General features: G+C 41.5%; 1 protein-coding gene across 3 annotated transcripts in view; it reads right to left on the reverse strand.

Moving 5' to 3' along the window:
• The window catches only part of LOC137239303 (pickpocket protein 19-like), a 126,061-nt gene extending 115,891 nt beyond the window's left edge, over positions 1-10,170 (reverse strand). For all 3 annotated transcript variants that reach the window (XM_067764440.1, XM_067764439.1, XM_067764438.1), the window contains exon 1: positions 10,050-10,170. The gene's annotated coding sequence lies outside the window, so the exon portion shown is untranslated. The remainder of the gene's footprint in view (positions 1-10,049) is intronic.
• Between the last annotated feature and the right edge of the window lie 5,619 nt (positions 10,171-15,789).

The raw sequence follows: 15,789 nt of genomic DNA on the forward strand, positions 1-15,789 counted from the left end.
GGGCGTGGCACCGCCCCTTTTATGTCTAAGCAATTTTCTATGTTTCGGGAGCCATACTTACTTACTTACTTACTTAATTGGCGCTTAACCGTCTAAACGGTTATGGCCGTCCAACAAGGCGCGCCAGTCGCTCCTTCGCTCCGCCAACCGGCGCCAATTGGTCACACCAAGGGAGTTTAAATCGTTTTCCACCTGGTCCTTCCAACGGAGTGGGGGCCGCCCTCTACCTCTGCTTCCATAGGCGGGTTCCGATAGAAACACTTTCTTGGCCGGAGTATCATCATTCATTCGCATAACATGGCCTAGCCAGCGCAGCCGCTGCGTTTTAATTCGCTGGACTATGTTGATGTCTGCGTATAGCTCGTACAGCTCATCATTAAATCTTCTTCGGTACTCGCCATCGCCAACGCGTAGAGGTCCATAAATCTTTCGAAGAACTTTTCTCTCGAACACGCCCCATATAGCAGGACGGGTACGATAAGTGACTTGTAGAGTATGATTTTCGTTCGCCGAGAGAGGACTTTACTTTTCAATTGCCTATCTAGTCCAAAGTAGCATTTATTGGCGAGAGAGATTCTTCGCTGGATTTCAGTGCTGATGTTGCTGCTAGTGTTGATGCTGGTTCCCAAATAAACGAAGTCTTTTACTATTTCGAAATTATGGCTGCCAACAGTAGCGTGGTTGCCAAGGCGCGTATGCGCTGACTCTTTGCTGGATGACAGCAGGTACTTCGTTTTGTCCTCATTCACCATCAAACCCATCTTTACCGCTTCTTTTTCCAGTTTGGAGTAGGCAGAACTAACAGCGCGGTTGTTTAGGCCGATGATATCAATGTCATCAGCATATGCCAGTAATTGCACGCTTCGGGAGCCATAACTCCAAGAAAAATTAGTTCAGAATAGAACCATATGCATATGTATTATTGCGCAGCATTGTAACACTATTAAGAACACAAAACAAATAACAACAGCATTTCAAGTGTACAGCTGGGTATGTGATGTTCAGTTTCACCCGAACTTAGACTTCCTTACTGGTTTTTACCATATTTTTTTCGTAGAGTGTTTTAGATTTTCCTCAATACCAAGTATGAATTTGTTTTATATGCACGAAAAGCACCCTTCGGAAAAAAACTGTCAAAAGTCAAAGCAACTTTTGAGTGACTTATACTTTGCGAGCCTAAAATTAATTGGGCTACAAGGCTGCGTACTCAAAAAAACAAAATAGATAAAACTCCGTATAAAAAATTCGAAATTGTTATACAATTTCCTTGAGTTTTCGTATTTTTATACTCAGTTGAGCAGAGCTCACAGAGTATATTAACTTTGATTTGATAACGGTTGGTTGTACAGGTATAAAGGAATCGAGATAGATATAGACTTCCATATATCAAAATCATCAGTATCGAAAAAAATTGATTGAGCCATGTCCGTCCGTCCGTTAACACGATAACTTGAGTAAATTTTGAGGTATCTTGACGAAATTTGGTACGTAGGTTCCTGGGCGCTCATCTCAGATGGCTATTTAAAATGAACGATATCGGACTATAACCACGCCCACTTTTTCGATATCGAAAATTTCGAAAAATCGAAAAAGTGCGATAATTCATTACCAAAGGCGGATAAAGCGATGAAACTTGGTAGGTGGGTTGAACTTATGACGCAGAATTGAAAATAAGTAAAATTTTGGAAAATGGGCGTGGCACCGCCCACTTTTAAAAGAAGGTAATTTAGAAGTTTTGCAATCTTTAATTTGGCAGTCGTTGAAGATATCATGATGAAATTTGGCAGGAACGTTACTTGTATTACTATATGTATGCTTAATAAAAATTAGCAAATCGGAGAACGACCACGCCTACTTAAAAAAAATTTTTTTTAAAGTGAAATTTTTACAAAAAATTTTATATATTTACAGTATATAAGTAAATTATGTCATTATTCAACTCCAGTAATGATATGGTGCAACAAAATACAAAAACAAAAGCAAATTTCAAAATGGGCGTGGCTCCGCCCTTTTTCATTTGATTTGTCTAGGATACATTTAATGCCATAAGTCGAACAAATATTTACCAATCCTTGTGAAATTTGGTAGGCGCTTAGATTCTAGGACGATAACTGTTTTCTGTGAAAAAGGGCGAAATCGGTTGAAGCCACGCCCAGTTTTTATACACAGTAGATCGTCTGTCCTTCCGCCCGGCCGATAACACGATAACTTGAGCAAAAATCGATATATCTTTACTAAACTCAGTTCACATAATTATCTGAACACACTTTGTATTCGTATAAAAAATGGCTGAAATCCGACTTTGACCACGCCCACTTTTTCGATTACGAAAATTACCAAATACGAAAAAAAAGATGAAATATGGTAATTGCATTGGTTTATTGACGCAAAATATAGGTAGGTAGGTTGAACTGGCCGGTCCATGAGGACCTCACATAGACTGATTGAGTCCGTAGTGTTACCAGAAGTTTGTTTTAACGACCAAACTGAAAAACCCTATCAAAAACCAGGACCTATGTTAAAAAAACCCTCCGTCCTCTTGGCAAATACTAGAAGCTTCCTAGGACTTAAGCCACTTGCTGCTTCTAGATCTGACAGCTGTATCACTCCTAATAGCTGGAGTCTTAGCCTGGCAAGTGCAGGGCACGAGCACAGAACGTGCTCGATCGTTTCCTCCTCCAACCCGCACTTCCTACACCTGCTATCACTGACCAAGCCTAATTTAAAGGCATGTGACGCCAGAAGGCAGTGTCCAGTCAGAATACCCGTCATGAGTCTACAGTCCTCTCTTTTTAATGATAGAAGCAACTGTGTTAGTCTAAGGTTGTAAGACCTACACATAATCTTCGACACTTTACAGCCCCGCGCTTGAACCCACGCCTTTTCTGCTTGGTCGATCATGTGCACCTCTCGCCTTCGCTTAATCTCGCCCAATCTAATTGGGACGTCTACGGAGCAAGCTTCAAGGGATGCGCCCTTTTTAGCTAATTCGTCCGCTTTTTCATTCCCATCTATTCCCATATGTCCTGGGACCCAATATAGATGTATGCTTCTCCCTGTCCCGATTCTCTCCAGAGACTGCTTACACTCTAACACGCATTTAGATGCTGTGATATGCGAGATTATTGCCTTAATTGCTGCTTGACTGTCAATATAAAAGTTAACACGGTTGCAGCTTAAGCTATTCTCTTCCAGGGTTTCTACTGCTTTGGTTACGGCTAATATTTCCGCTTGGAAAACGCTACAGTAATCCGGCAGCCTGTAGGATCTGCTTAATTCCGGATCAGCGCAGTATACCGCAGACCCTACTCCTTCCACTATTTTGGAACCATCGGTGTACACATGTATCGCCTCGTCCGCCATTTGCGCACCCTTGCGCCAACCGTCCACCTCTATTGCGGCCTTAAGATCTCCCTCAAAGTGCAGGTAGGGAATCATGTAGTCTGTTCGTCTTGTGACTGAGGACGCTATACTACTATGGCCATATGGTCGGCGCTCAAGCTGCCCCGAAGCATCGAGCCTGGTTGCGGTCGTTAACGCTTTGTTCTTTGCTACCAGGTCTACAGGTGGAATGTGCAGAATGGCATACAGTGCAGCCGTCGGGGTTGTTTTCAGGGCTCCCGTAATGCAAAGCATCGATAGTCTGCATACCCCCTCTAATTTTTTGAGGTATGTTGTTTTTTGTGTGGCTTTCCACCAAACAAGAACTCCATAGTATAGAATAGGGCTTACAATCGCTGTAAAAACCCAATGAGAAAGAGAGGGCGATAGGCCCCACGTACACCCCAGCATTCTTTTACATGCATAGAGTGCCGTTGAGGCCTTCTTGACCCTCTCCTCCACGTTGAGCTTCCATGACAGCTTACTGTCTAGGATGATTCCTAGATATTTTGTGCAAGGTTTCTCCTGTAAGGTCACCGCTCCTAACTTAGGCCTGGTCTAATTTGGGACCTTGTACCTCTTTGTAAACAAGACCATATCCGTCTTCTCCGCATTGACTTTCAGCCCGACATTAGATGCCCAGGTATGAATATCCCGAAGCGCCCGATCCATCAAAGAACTAATCGTTGGAAGGCATTTTCCACTTATGACAATTGCAACGTCATCTGCGTAAGCCGTAAGTTTTACGGGTCCCTCATCGAATTGCCTGAGCAGTTGGTTGATGACCAGTGTCCACAGCAGAGGTGATAGCACCCCTCCCTGCGGCGTGCCCCTGTCCACTGATTTCGTGGCCTCGTACAATCCCCATTGTGATGTAATCTTTCTGCAATTTAACATGCAGCCGATCCATCTGATTAAGGCAGGATGTACTTTAATGTAATTAAGACCATCCATAATCGCCCATTTTGCAACATTATTGAAAGCTCCGGCAATGTCCAAGAAGACTCCTAGAGCATACTACTTATATTCCAGGGATTTCTCTATGCTTATTACCACCCTATGCAATGCGGTGTCTACCGACTTGCCTTTGGTGTACGCATGCTGTGTTGTGGAGAGCAGCTTTTCATCCACGTTGGACTTTATGTACACATCTATCAGCCTCTCAAAGGTTTTGAGCAGAAATGATGTTAAGCTAATGGGTCTATAATCTTTGGGATACACGTGACCGATCTTCCCCGCCTTTGGTAGAAAAGCTACACGAGCAGTTCTCCAAGAGTGCGGTACATGATTCAGTCTTATGCACCCATCGAATATTATTTTAAGCCATTCCACGACCGCCCTACTTGAGACTTGTAGCATGGCCGGGAATATACCATCTGGGCCCGGCGATTTAAACTTAGAAAACGTCTGCACTGCCCACTCGATCTTGGTATCGGTCACCAAGCCCGGCACCACTAGCTCCGTGATCGAAGTGTGAGTGATGTCTGCTGGTTCTTCTAAACCGTCTCCCGATGGGAAATGTGTATCGAGAAGCACCTCAAGGGATTCCTCACTATCACGTGACCATTCCCCGTTCTCTTTCTTTATTAGTCCCTGGACTATGTTTCCCTTTGCTAGGACTTTTTTCAACCGTGCTGTTTCACTGGAGCACTCTATGTCCGTACAGAAACTTTTCCATGAGTTTCTCTTCGCCCTGGTAATTTCACGCTTGTAGATCCTCAGTAGATCCCTGTACTCGTCCCGACACGCTTCGCTTTCCGCGGTCTTTGCGAGTTTAAACATTTCTTTTACCTGTCTTCTTAGAAGACTCAGCTCATTGCTCCACCATGGCGGCTTTGCTTTTCCTCTGAATCTTCTTAGAGGGCAAGCTTTGTTATACGCAGTCATAAGCGTCCTTGTTAGGAATTCATTCGACTCCTCCAGTTCCTCTACATTAGCAACCTCTTTGGGTTGTCCCAGTTTCGTTTCTACATGTTTCTGGAATTTAGTCCAATTCGTTGCCCTAGGGTTTCTAAAGGTTCCTCCCTTCTCTACCCTCTTTAGTGGGATGCTGAAGCTTATATACGCATGGTCGGAGAAGGATGGTCTATCGAGAACAATCCAATCATACCTTGATATATCACGCTCGGAGCTCAATGTAATATCCAGAACATTGCTGGATGTTGGACCAATGTATGTAGGAACATTTCCCCTGTTGGCTATCTGCAAATTGGTTTGCAGGATGTAACAAAATAGAGATTCGCCTCTCTCGTTCGTATCTGCTCCTCCCCACGCATTGTGGTGCGCATTTGCATCTGCGCCTATGACCAACCGCCCTTTGCGCCCTTCCTCCTGTACTAGCCTTTTGCACTCCATCGGTGGAACCTCCGCAGCATGGGCCATGTAGCAGGACGCCAGGATAAATGCCTGCTTATTCTTTTGCTCAACGGCCACCGCTACGAGATCCTCGGTGGTGTAATTAGGCAGCATATATGAATGCAGCTGTTTCCTTACCATTACTACAGCTCGCACCCGTCCTTCCGTTTGTGCGTAGTAAACGCCAAACCCGCGCGCGCTAAGTCCAGAAACCTTTCCTCCCGATGAGAGCCACGGCTCCTGGATCAGCGCCACGTCAAACGAACCCTCCTCAAGGGTTAGGAGGAGTTCGCTCGACGCCACTTTACTGTGTTGGAGGTTTATCTGTAGGACTCGCAGCACCATTGGGCTGTTTGTCCCCCTCCAGCACCTTCGTCTTGACGTCGTCGTCCTCCTCTTGCCCTTTTGGTTTAGAGTATTCGAGGCCCCCTTCAGCCCCTCGTGAATGTTGTGCCGTGTGTTCCTCTGTGCGAGTCACAGCACCATTTAGCGGTTGGTCCTCTTCTAGCACGTTCGTGGTGACGTCGGGGACCTCCACCTGTCTTTTTTCCCTTAGGCTTCTGAGGTCCTTTTCGACTTCGCCCACTTCCAGCGTGTTAGGATTTTTATCCTCGGGACTTCTTTTCCTGAGTCGCATGTAAATTTTGCCAGTGCCAAACGACATTTTGCCAAGCTGCGTGTACAAAATATCCTCCGCCTGCTTGTTTATTTGGAAGATGTAGAACTGGCCATCCTCGGTAGGCCGAGATACAGTAAGTACATTCCAATCCTGTGTCGGTATGTTCGGATTCTGATTCTGCAGAAGTCGCAGTGTATCCTCCGACTTCATCACGCATGGTATCCATACCTTAACTTTTGGTACCGTGGGGATTTGCGCTTTATCCACCACCTCAAACCGCGCGTTCGTGCCTTGCCTTTGGAGGTTTGGAACGACTTCCTCCAGCCACCGCAAGCTCGCGATGTTGTCGCACGCTATCATCTTCACACCATTATACCATCCCCCCGAATCAAAGGTTGGAAGGGGCTTACTTGGTTGTTCCCGCATCATCTTAAGCATTAAGCTAATAAGCTCCCTTTCCACAGATCTCCACCTTTCAGTAGTCATTTGTCCGAACGGACTGCTACGATCAACCAGCGCCACAGTCAGTGACTGCTTTGCCACATCACTCATCTTCTCGGGAAAAGCAGGAGTCTTAGTGTTATCTCCCTTTGGAACCTCCGAGAACACCGGAGTCTTCGCGTTAACTCCCTTTAGCGCCTCCGAGAAAGCCGGAGTCTTAGCGTTATCTCCCTTTGGCTTATCTCCTACTTCCGTAGTTGGAACTTCCCTCTGACTGGCAGCTTTCGATGTAGTTGCTACCTCGCTATTGGAACCCATCTGTCTTACAGCTTTGGGCCTACTTGTCTTGTCTATGCGACTGCCCTGCCTCGCGGCTCTAGGACTGGGTCCTTTCTGCCTCTTGAAAGCAGGCTTGTCGCCTTCTGCCGAACGTTGCCTCTTCATTCTGCCATTCGACGCTTCTTCCTCCTCGTACCGGTTGCAGAACCGAGGCTTTCTCGCAGCAAACCTTTTGAACTGCCTTCGACCTACTTCTACCGCTTCATGGGCCCATTCCAAGCGCTCGATCTCCACTTCTGTTGGGTCGACCACTGCTCCCAAGCGTTGTACAATTCTTAGTGCTGCACGGTACTGCGAGAGAGCTCTTTTACTTCCTCTGCTCCGTACCCTTCTCCACTCTTCTACTCCGTTTTCATTTGTGTGCTTCTCCAACACGGAGTTCATTGAATCAGCACTACTCTCGCTCCCCGAGTCCGACGCATCGCTTAATTCGTATTTGTCGTCCTTGGATTGCGACTTAGTCCTCCTCTTTACATCCTCCTTATTACATTCAGGTAATGAGTTGTTCATCTTGGTCGTACGACCACCTGCCCTACAAGGCGGGCTCAGCGGTCCAGTATTATATACGGGGAAAGAACCGTCCGCCACAGCAGCGCCCCTTACTGCGATAAGGCCATAAATACTTCCCGAGATGGCCCGGTATCGGGAAGGCTCCGTTCGAATACAGCCGAATTTATCCCCTGGCTGCAAATCGTCCAATAGGCACGGTCCGCATAACACCCTGGATTAGGGGGTTGGCAGTTTTTGGTCACCGACATCCCGCCGCCCTTCTATGAGGCGAAACGGCGTAGATGTCAGTCCTAAACAGCTCCGCCTCATAGTCGGGCGCTATGGAGTTCGGCTAAGCCCTCACACCAACGACAAGGTGCCTACCCTAGTGAGGGGAGACAAAATATAACTTTAGAAAAAAAACTTTGTAAAATGGGTGTGACACCTACCATATTAAGTAGAAGAAAATGAAAAAGTTCTGCAGGGCGAAATCGAAAGCCCTTGGAATCATGGCAGGAATACTGTTCGTGGTATTACATATATAAATAAATTAGCGGCACCCGACAGATGATGTTCTCGGTCACCCTGGTCCACATTTTGGTCGAAATCTCGAAAACGCCTTCACATATACAATTACCACAACTCCCTTTTAAAATTCTTATTAATACCTTTAATTTGACACCCATATTGTACAAACACATTACAGAGTCACCCCTGGTCCACCTTTATGGCGATATATCGAAAAGGCGTCCACCTATAGAACTAAGGCCCACTCCCTTTTAAAATACTCATTATCACCTTTCGTTTGATACGCATAATGTACAAACGCATTCTAGAGTCAACCCTGGTCCACCTTTATAACGATATCCCGAAAAGGCGTCCACCTATAGAACTAAGGCCCACTCCCTTTTAAAATACTCATTAACACCTTTCATTTGATACCCATATCGTAAACAAATTCTAAAGTGGCCCCTGGTCCACCTTGGCGATATCTCGAAAAGGCGTCCACCTATAGAACTAAGGCCCACTCCCTTTTAAAATACTCATTAACACCTTTCATTTGATACCCAAATCGTACAAACAAATTCTAGAGTCACCCCTGGTCCACCTTTATAACGATATCCCGAAATGGCGTCCACCTATAGAACTAAGGCCTACTCCCTTTTAAAATACTCATTAACACCTTTCATTTGATACCCATATCGTACAATCAAATTCTAGTGTGACCCCTGGTCCACCTTTATGGCGATATCTCGAAAAGGCGCACTCCCTTTTAAAATACTCATTAACACCTTTCATTTGATACCCATATCGTAAACAAATTCTAAAGTGACCCCTGGTCCACCTTGGCGATATCTCGAATAGGCGTCCACCTATAGAACTAAGGCCCACTCCCTTTTAAAATACTCATTAACACCTTTCATTTGATACCCATATTGTACAAACGCATTCTAGAGTCACCCCTGGTCCACCTTTATAACGATATCCCGAAAAGGCGTCCACCTATAGAAATAAGGCCTACTCCCTTTTAAAATACTCATTAACACCTTTCATTTGATACCCATATCGTACAAACAAATTCTAGTGTGACCCCTGGTCCACCTTTATGGCGATATCTCGAAAAGGTGTCCACCTATAGAACTAAGGCCCACCCCTTTTAAAATACTCATTAACACCTTTCATTTGATACCCATATCGTACAAACAAATTCTAGTGTGACCCCTGGTCCACCTTTATGGCGATATCTCGAAAAGGTGTCCACCTATAGAACTAAGGCCCACCCCTTTTAAAATACTCATTAACACCTTTCATTTGATACCCATATCGTACAAACAAATTCTAGAGTCACCCCTGGTCCACCTTTATGGCGATATCTCGAAAAGGCGTCCACCTATAGAACTGAGGCCAACGCCCTTTTAAAAAAATCATTAACACCTTTCTTTTCATACCCATATCGTACAAACAAATTCTACAGTCACCCCTGGTCCACCCTTATGGCGATATCTCGAAAAGGCGTCCACCTATAGAACTAAAGCCCACGCCCTTTTAAAATATTCATTAACACCTTTCATTTGATACCCATATCGTACAAACAACACATTCCAGGGTTACCCTAGGTTAATTTTCCTACATGGTGGTTTTTCCTTATTTTGTCTCCATAGCTCTCAACTGAGTATCATTGTGAATGATGACAAAGTGTGATCTCTTATCTGTCAACTGCCTGACAGGCTGTTTCAATATGGCGGCGCCTATCTTCAGCGGGTGATAGAAAGAGATACAGAATGAGACAGCGATAGTCAAATACGAATCAGGTGATCCAATCACTTTGGAATTTTGACGTTTATGCAGAAGAGATCACACTTTGTCATCATTCACAATGCTGATTATGTAATGTTCGGTTACACCCGAACTTAGCCTTCCTTACTTGTTTTAACTTTATTTTAACAATTTCATGCGTTTTTAAAGCATTTTCGTGCATATAAACACAACCATGTGCATATACGTTTTGACATTACATTTCATTCATATTCGTATTTGGCATTCTCATTGTTTCTAAATTCGTAAAGAATGACTGCGGATATTCTGTGACTTTTCGAACAAGTTTCTTATTTTTGTGAAATTTTATACTTAATCTGTGGTATTGAGGTGGTCAAAAAGCTTTTATCCAACAATACTTTGCCTCACAACGCGACAATGTATTTCGTAATGTCGAAGTACTTATAGGTATATGTGTTTGATGTGGAAGCTTGCACTTGAGAACACAGTTGCCACTTCATTCCATTTGGAACAAAAATGGTCCCTTCCAACCTCATATGGTCCGCTGGTCCCTTTTTCGGCACGGTTTTCGTACGTTTATTTATTTTTCACTGAAACTAAAACAAAAATTCAAAATACTGCTAATACAATTTTCCGCAAATCTATTATCCCCATATAATTTTCAATTTACTTCAATGGAATTCTTACCACGAAAATCGCTCTATCAATAAAATGTACATAGCAGAACAATGACATTTCACTTGGGAGATAATTTAGGCGAGGCATTAAAAAGGGTTGAATGTTCGGGCAAACACATTGTCATTAATTTTTTATGAAACAACGAACTTATCAGACAAAAGACTTGTTTTAGTGGTTAGATATTTCGATCGGTATTCAGTATTATACTTTTGAAACTTTTAAGACGCTTTATTTTTTGTCTGAGTTCAAAACTCACACTTACTGAATCTAGGCTCTGGTATGAAGTTTAAAGTTTTAGCGAAAAAGTAAGCATCTATAAAAATAGCATTACCACAATTGCTTAGTTTCATTTACGGTTTACTGAGTTTGCAACAACACAAACTTTTCAACCGTTCTTTACTAAAACCTAACTGCGCTATACATTTTATGATGAAAGGCATAGACTTATCCTAGAAATTTGAAAATGCTTTACCTAAAGGTGCACTTTATTTTTGTTTGTGCAGTTTGAACTGAAGCCAACGGTCTACTTTATTAAAATGTTATATAGGGAACTAGGTAAACATACAAACATCCTACAATGTTTGCTTTTTACAAGGAATACGACACTCTAGTAACTTGCCGAAATGTTTGTATACCAATAAAATAAAACTAAAATTTGGTCCTTTCTGGTTCTTTTTTCGATGTATTTTGGTCCCAAATGAAAACAAGGTGTGGCAACCGTGTTTGATAATGCATGTGACAAGGTTGCATTTTTCAGAACTAAATTTTTAAATAATGAAATAGTAGTATGCAAGCGACTGCTATAGTAGTAGACATGTACATTAATATTATGAACAAAATTTAAAACTAAAATAATTTCCTTTGAAATATAATCTAACAGAAGAAGGACACGAGGTGTAGAGAAATCTTAGCTGCATGCCATATTTTGCAGGCGTCTATGAAGCTACGCCTCGTGTGTATCTTGCCTAAGTTCAACTTTTTAGGAGATCCAACATTTTTAATTAATATTGATAAATAATACCTAAAGCAAATACGCTTAAGGTGACTTTTGCGTCGTTTTAGCACTTGCGTTGCGTCTACATCTGACCTTGAACACACGCGCTTTAATTGCTTCAATCCATAAGCAACGCAACGCCAACGTCAAAGCAACACACGAATAATTAAAAACTTACGTTCTTCCTGAAGTTTCCTGCATTTAAAAAAAAAACGATTTTCTATCGCCGTTCAACTAAATAAAAAACATATCCTCCTGGAATGCGACGCAATCTGATGAGGGCACAACAGACCAATGGTCGCAGTGGAATTCTCAATAAATTTTCGATCTATCTGTGTCATCTTAAGATATAATGCATAGGTATAAAATGCTTGTATGCATAAAATCATTTTTATTATATACAAGTAGTATGACATTGAGATTTTAGTTCTGCTATTTTTAAGACAGAGTTATTTTTTAACATAAAGTAGGAAGTAAAAAAAATGATTAATGACTAAATTTATACGTGTTTCATTTATTTTCATTGAGGAATAAATCGTAAAAATAAAAATCATGTTATTATAAAGTATATGTGAAGCCCTGTAGATAAAATGAGTAATAGAATGAACATTGGTTTGTATATTACATTTTTAAAATGAAAATCTCCTGCTAAAAAAGGAGCAAAACCTAACTACATTTTTTCATTTTCGTACTTAACTACACTCCCTTTTGTGATTCAGGATTTTGGGCAAATTTTGAAAAAAACTCCGAACATCATTACTTCATTATACTTCATTCGAGTGCCTTTTTTCACGGCTCTCGAGTGCACACCACTAAAATAGATTTACCGTGTTTAGTGTTGTTCGAATCTGCTTTTGAAGCATGAGTGGTGGGCTCTAATGAAACCTCGGAGGAAATTTAATCGAGCTTTGCTTCCAATTTGCGTCGTTCCTCTTTTAATTTTTCCTACAAATTGTCGGGATAGGACCTACATTTTTTGTGGTGACTCCAAACAACAGCTGCATGGCAGATGAACTTTCACTGAGAAGCTTATCATGGCAGAAATACACCCGGAGGGTTTGCCAAATCATTGCCGAGGGGTGGCCCCGCTTAGAAAAAATTTAGTTTTGAATTAAAAAATCGTTTTTGATAAATAAATCTTTTTTATAGTCGGATAACCCTACCACCACGCCACGGTAACCGCTTTAGATACACAAATTCATATATATGGAAATAATTACGCACCATTGGCTTCGTTTGATCGGGAGGGATGACTTCTCAAATTTAAGTAATAAGTATGCATCTTAACGGCACATATTATAAGATAAAAATATTTTTTTTAGCTGAGGAATCGATCCCCCTATTTTGAATAAGACCAAAGTCAATACCGCACATTGATTTCCAATAGGCTGCCTGCCTACAGCAGCGAACAGAAAAATACCAGTGCTACTTTTTATCAAATTTCCTTAATTGAATTCTTTATTTTATTTTTGATATTTTAAGAAAAAACTTGTATTTTGTAACTGAATTTTTGCAAATCAATCTCGAAAATATATTTGAAAACAAGTAAGGAAGGCTAAGTTCGGGTGTAACCGAACATTACCTACTCAGTTGAGAGCTATGGAGACAAAATAAGGGAATCACCATGTAGGAAAATGAACCTAGGGTAACCCTGGAATGTGTTGTTTGTACGATATGGGTATCAAATGAAAGGTGTTAATGAATATTTTAAAAGGGCGTGGGCCTTAGTTCTATAGGTGGAAGCCTTTTCGAGATATCGCCATAAGGGTGGACCAGGGGTGACTCTAAAATTTGTTTGTACGATATGGGTATGAAAAGAAAGGTGTTAATGAGTTTTTTAAAAGGGCGTTGGCCTCAGTTCCATAGGTGGACGCCTTTTCGAGATATCGCCATAAAGGTGGACCAGGGGTGACTCCAGAATTTGTTTGTACGATATGGGTATCAAATGAAAGGTGTTAATCAGTATTTTAAAAGGGAGTGGGCCTTAGTTCTATAGGTGGACGCCTTTTCGGGATATCGTTATAAAGGTGGACCAGGGGTGACTCTAGAATGCGTTTGTACAATATGGGTGTCAAATGAAAGTTGTTAATGAGTGTTTTAAAAGGGAGTGGGCCTTAGTTCTATGGGCGGACGCCTTTTCGAGATATTGCCATAAAGGTGGACCAGGGGTCACACTAGAATTTGTTTGTACGATATGGGTATCAAATGAAAGGTGTTAATGAGTATTTTAAAAGGGAGTGGGCCTTAGTTCTATAGGTGGACGCCTTTTCGGGAAATCGTTATAAAGGTGGACCAGGGGTGACTCTAGAATGCGTTTGTACAATATGGGTGTCAAATGAAAGTTGTTATGAGTATTTTAAAAGGGAGTGGGCCTTAGTTCTATGGGTGGACGTCTTTTCGAGATATCGCCATAAAGGTGGACCAGGGATGACTCTAGAATGCGTTTATACAATATGGGTATCAAACGAAAGGGGTTAATGAGTATTTTAAAATGGAGTGGGCCTTAGTTCTATGGGTGGACGCCTTTTCGATATATCGCCATAAAGGTGGACCAGGGGTGACTCTGTAATGTGTTTGTACAATATGGGTGTCAAATTAAAGGTATTAATAAGAATTTTAAAAGGGAGTTGTGGTAGTTGTATATGTGAAGGCGTTTTCGAGATTTCGACCAACATGTGGACCAGGGTGACCGAGAACATCATCTGTCGGGTACCGCTAATTTCTTTATATATGTAATACCACGAACAGTATTGCTGCCATGATTCCAAGGGCTTTCGATTTCGCCCTGCAGAACTTTTTCATTTTCTTCTATTTAATATGATAGGTGTCACACCCATTTTACAAAGTTTTTTTCTAAAGTTATATTTTGCGTCAATAAACCAATGCAATTGCCATGTTTCATCCCTTTTTACGTATTTGGCATAGAATTATGGCATTTTTTTCATTTTTCGTAATTTTCGAAATCGAAAAAGTGGGCGTGGTCATAGTCGGATTTCGGCCATTTTTTATACGAATACAAAGTGTGTTCAGATAATTATGTGAACTGAGTTTAGTAAAGATATATCGATTTTTGCTCAAGTTATCGTGTTAACGGCCGAGCGGAAGGACAGACGATCTACTGTGTATAAAAACTGGGCGTGGCTTCAACCGATTTCGCCCTTTTTCACAGAAAACAGTTATCGTCCTAGAATCTAAGAGCCTACCAAATTTCGCAAGGATTGGTAAATATTTGTTCGACTTATGGCATTAAATGTATCCTAGACAAATCAAATGAAAAAGGGCGGAGCCACGCCCATTTTGAAATTTTCTTTTGTTTTTGTATTTTGTTGCACCATATCATTACTGGAGTTGAATGTTGACATAATTTACTTATATACTGTAAAGATATTAAATTTTTTGTAAAAATTTCACTTTAAAAAATTTTTTTTTTTAAGTGGGCGTGGTCGTTCTCCGATTTTGCTAATTTTTATTAAGCGTACATATAGTAATACAAGTAACGTTCCTGCCAAATTTCATCATGATATCTTCGACGACTGCGAAATTACAGCTTGCAAAACTTCTAAATTACCTTCTTTTAAAAGTGGGCGGTGCCACGCCCATTGTCCAAAATTTTACTTATTTTCAATTCTGCGTCATAAGTCAACCCACCTACCAAGTTTCATCGCTTTATCCGTCTTTGGTAATGAATTATCGCACTTTTTCGATTTTTCGAAATTTTCGATATCGAAAAAGTGGGCGTGGTTATAGTCCGATATCGTTCATTTTAAATAGCGATCTGAGATGAGTGCCCAGGAACCTACATACCAAATTTCGTCAAGATACCTCAAAATTTACTCAAGTTATCGTGTTAACGGACGGACGGACGGACATGGCTCAATCAAATTTTTTTTCGATACTGATGATTTTGATATATGGAAGTCTATATCTATCTCGATTCCTTTATACCTGTACAACCAACCGTTATCCAATCAAAGTTAATATACTCTGCTCAACTGAGTATAAAAAATGATAAAAACTTTAAAATAAATAAAAAGATTCTTTTAATAACAACAAAAACGCCTTATATATTCTATATATACATCAATTGGTAAGGATTATCTCACTTTAAAATTAAAGCTAAATAATCAAAATTTTTTTTTGAAACTGAGGCGAGAACTGTGCGTGTGAATGTGCGAATTTTCAGCGATCAGCTGTTAGTTGCGCTACTTGGTAAGAT

Source organism: Eurosta solidaginis, chromosome 2 (assembly GCF_040869045.1).
Source record: "Eurosta solidaginis isolate ZX-2024a chromosome 2, ASM4086904v1, whole genome shotgun sequence".
NCBI classification, from domain to species: domain Eukaryota; kingdom Metazoa; phylum Arthropoda; class Insecta; order Diptera; family Tephritidae; genus Eurosta; species Eurosta solidaginis.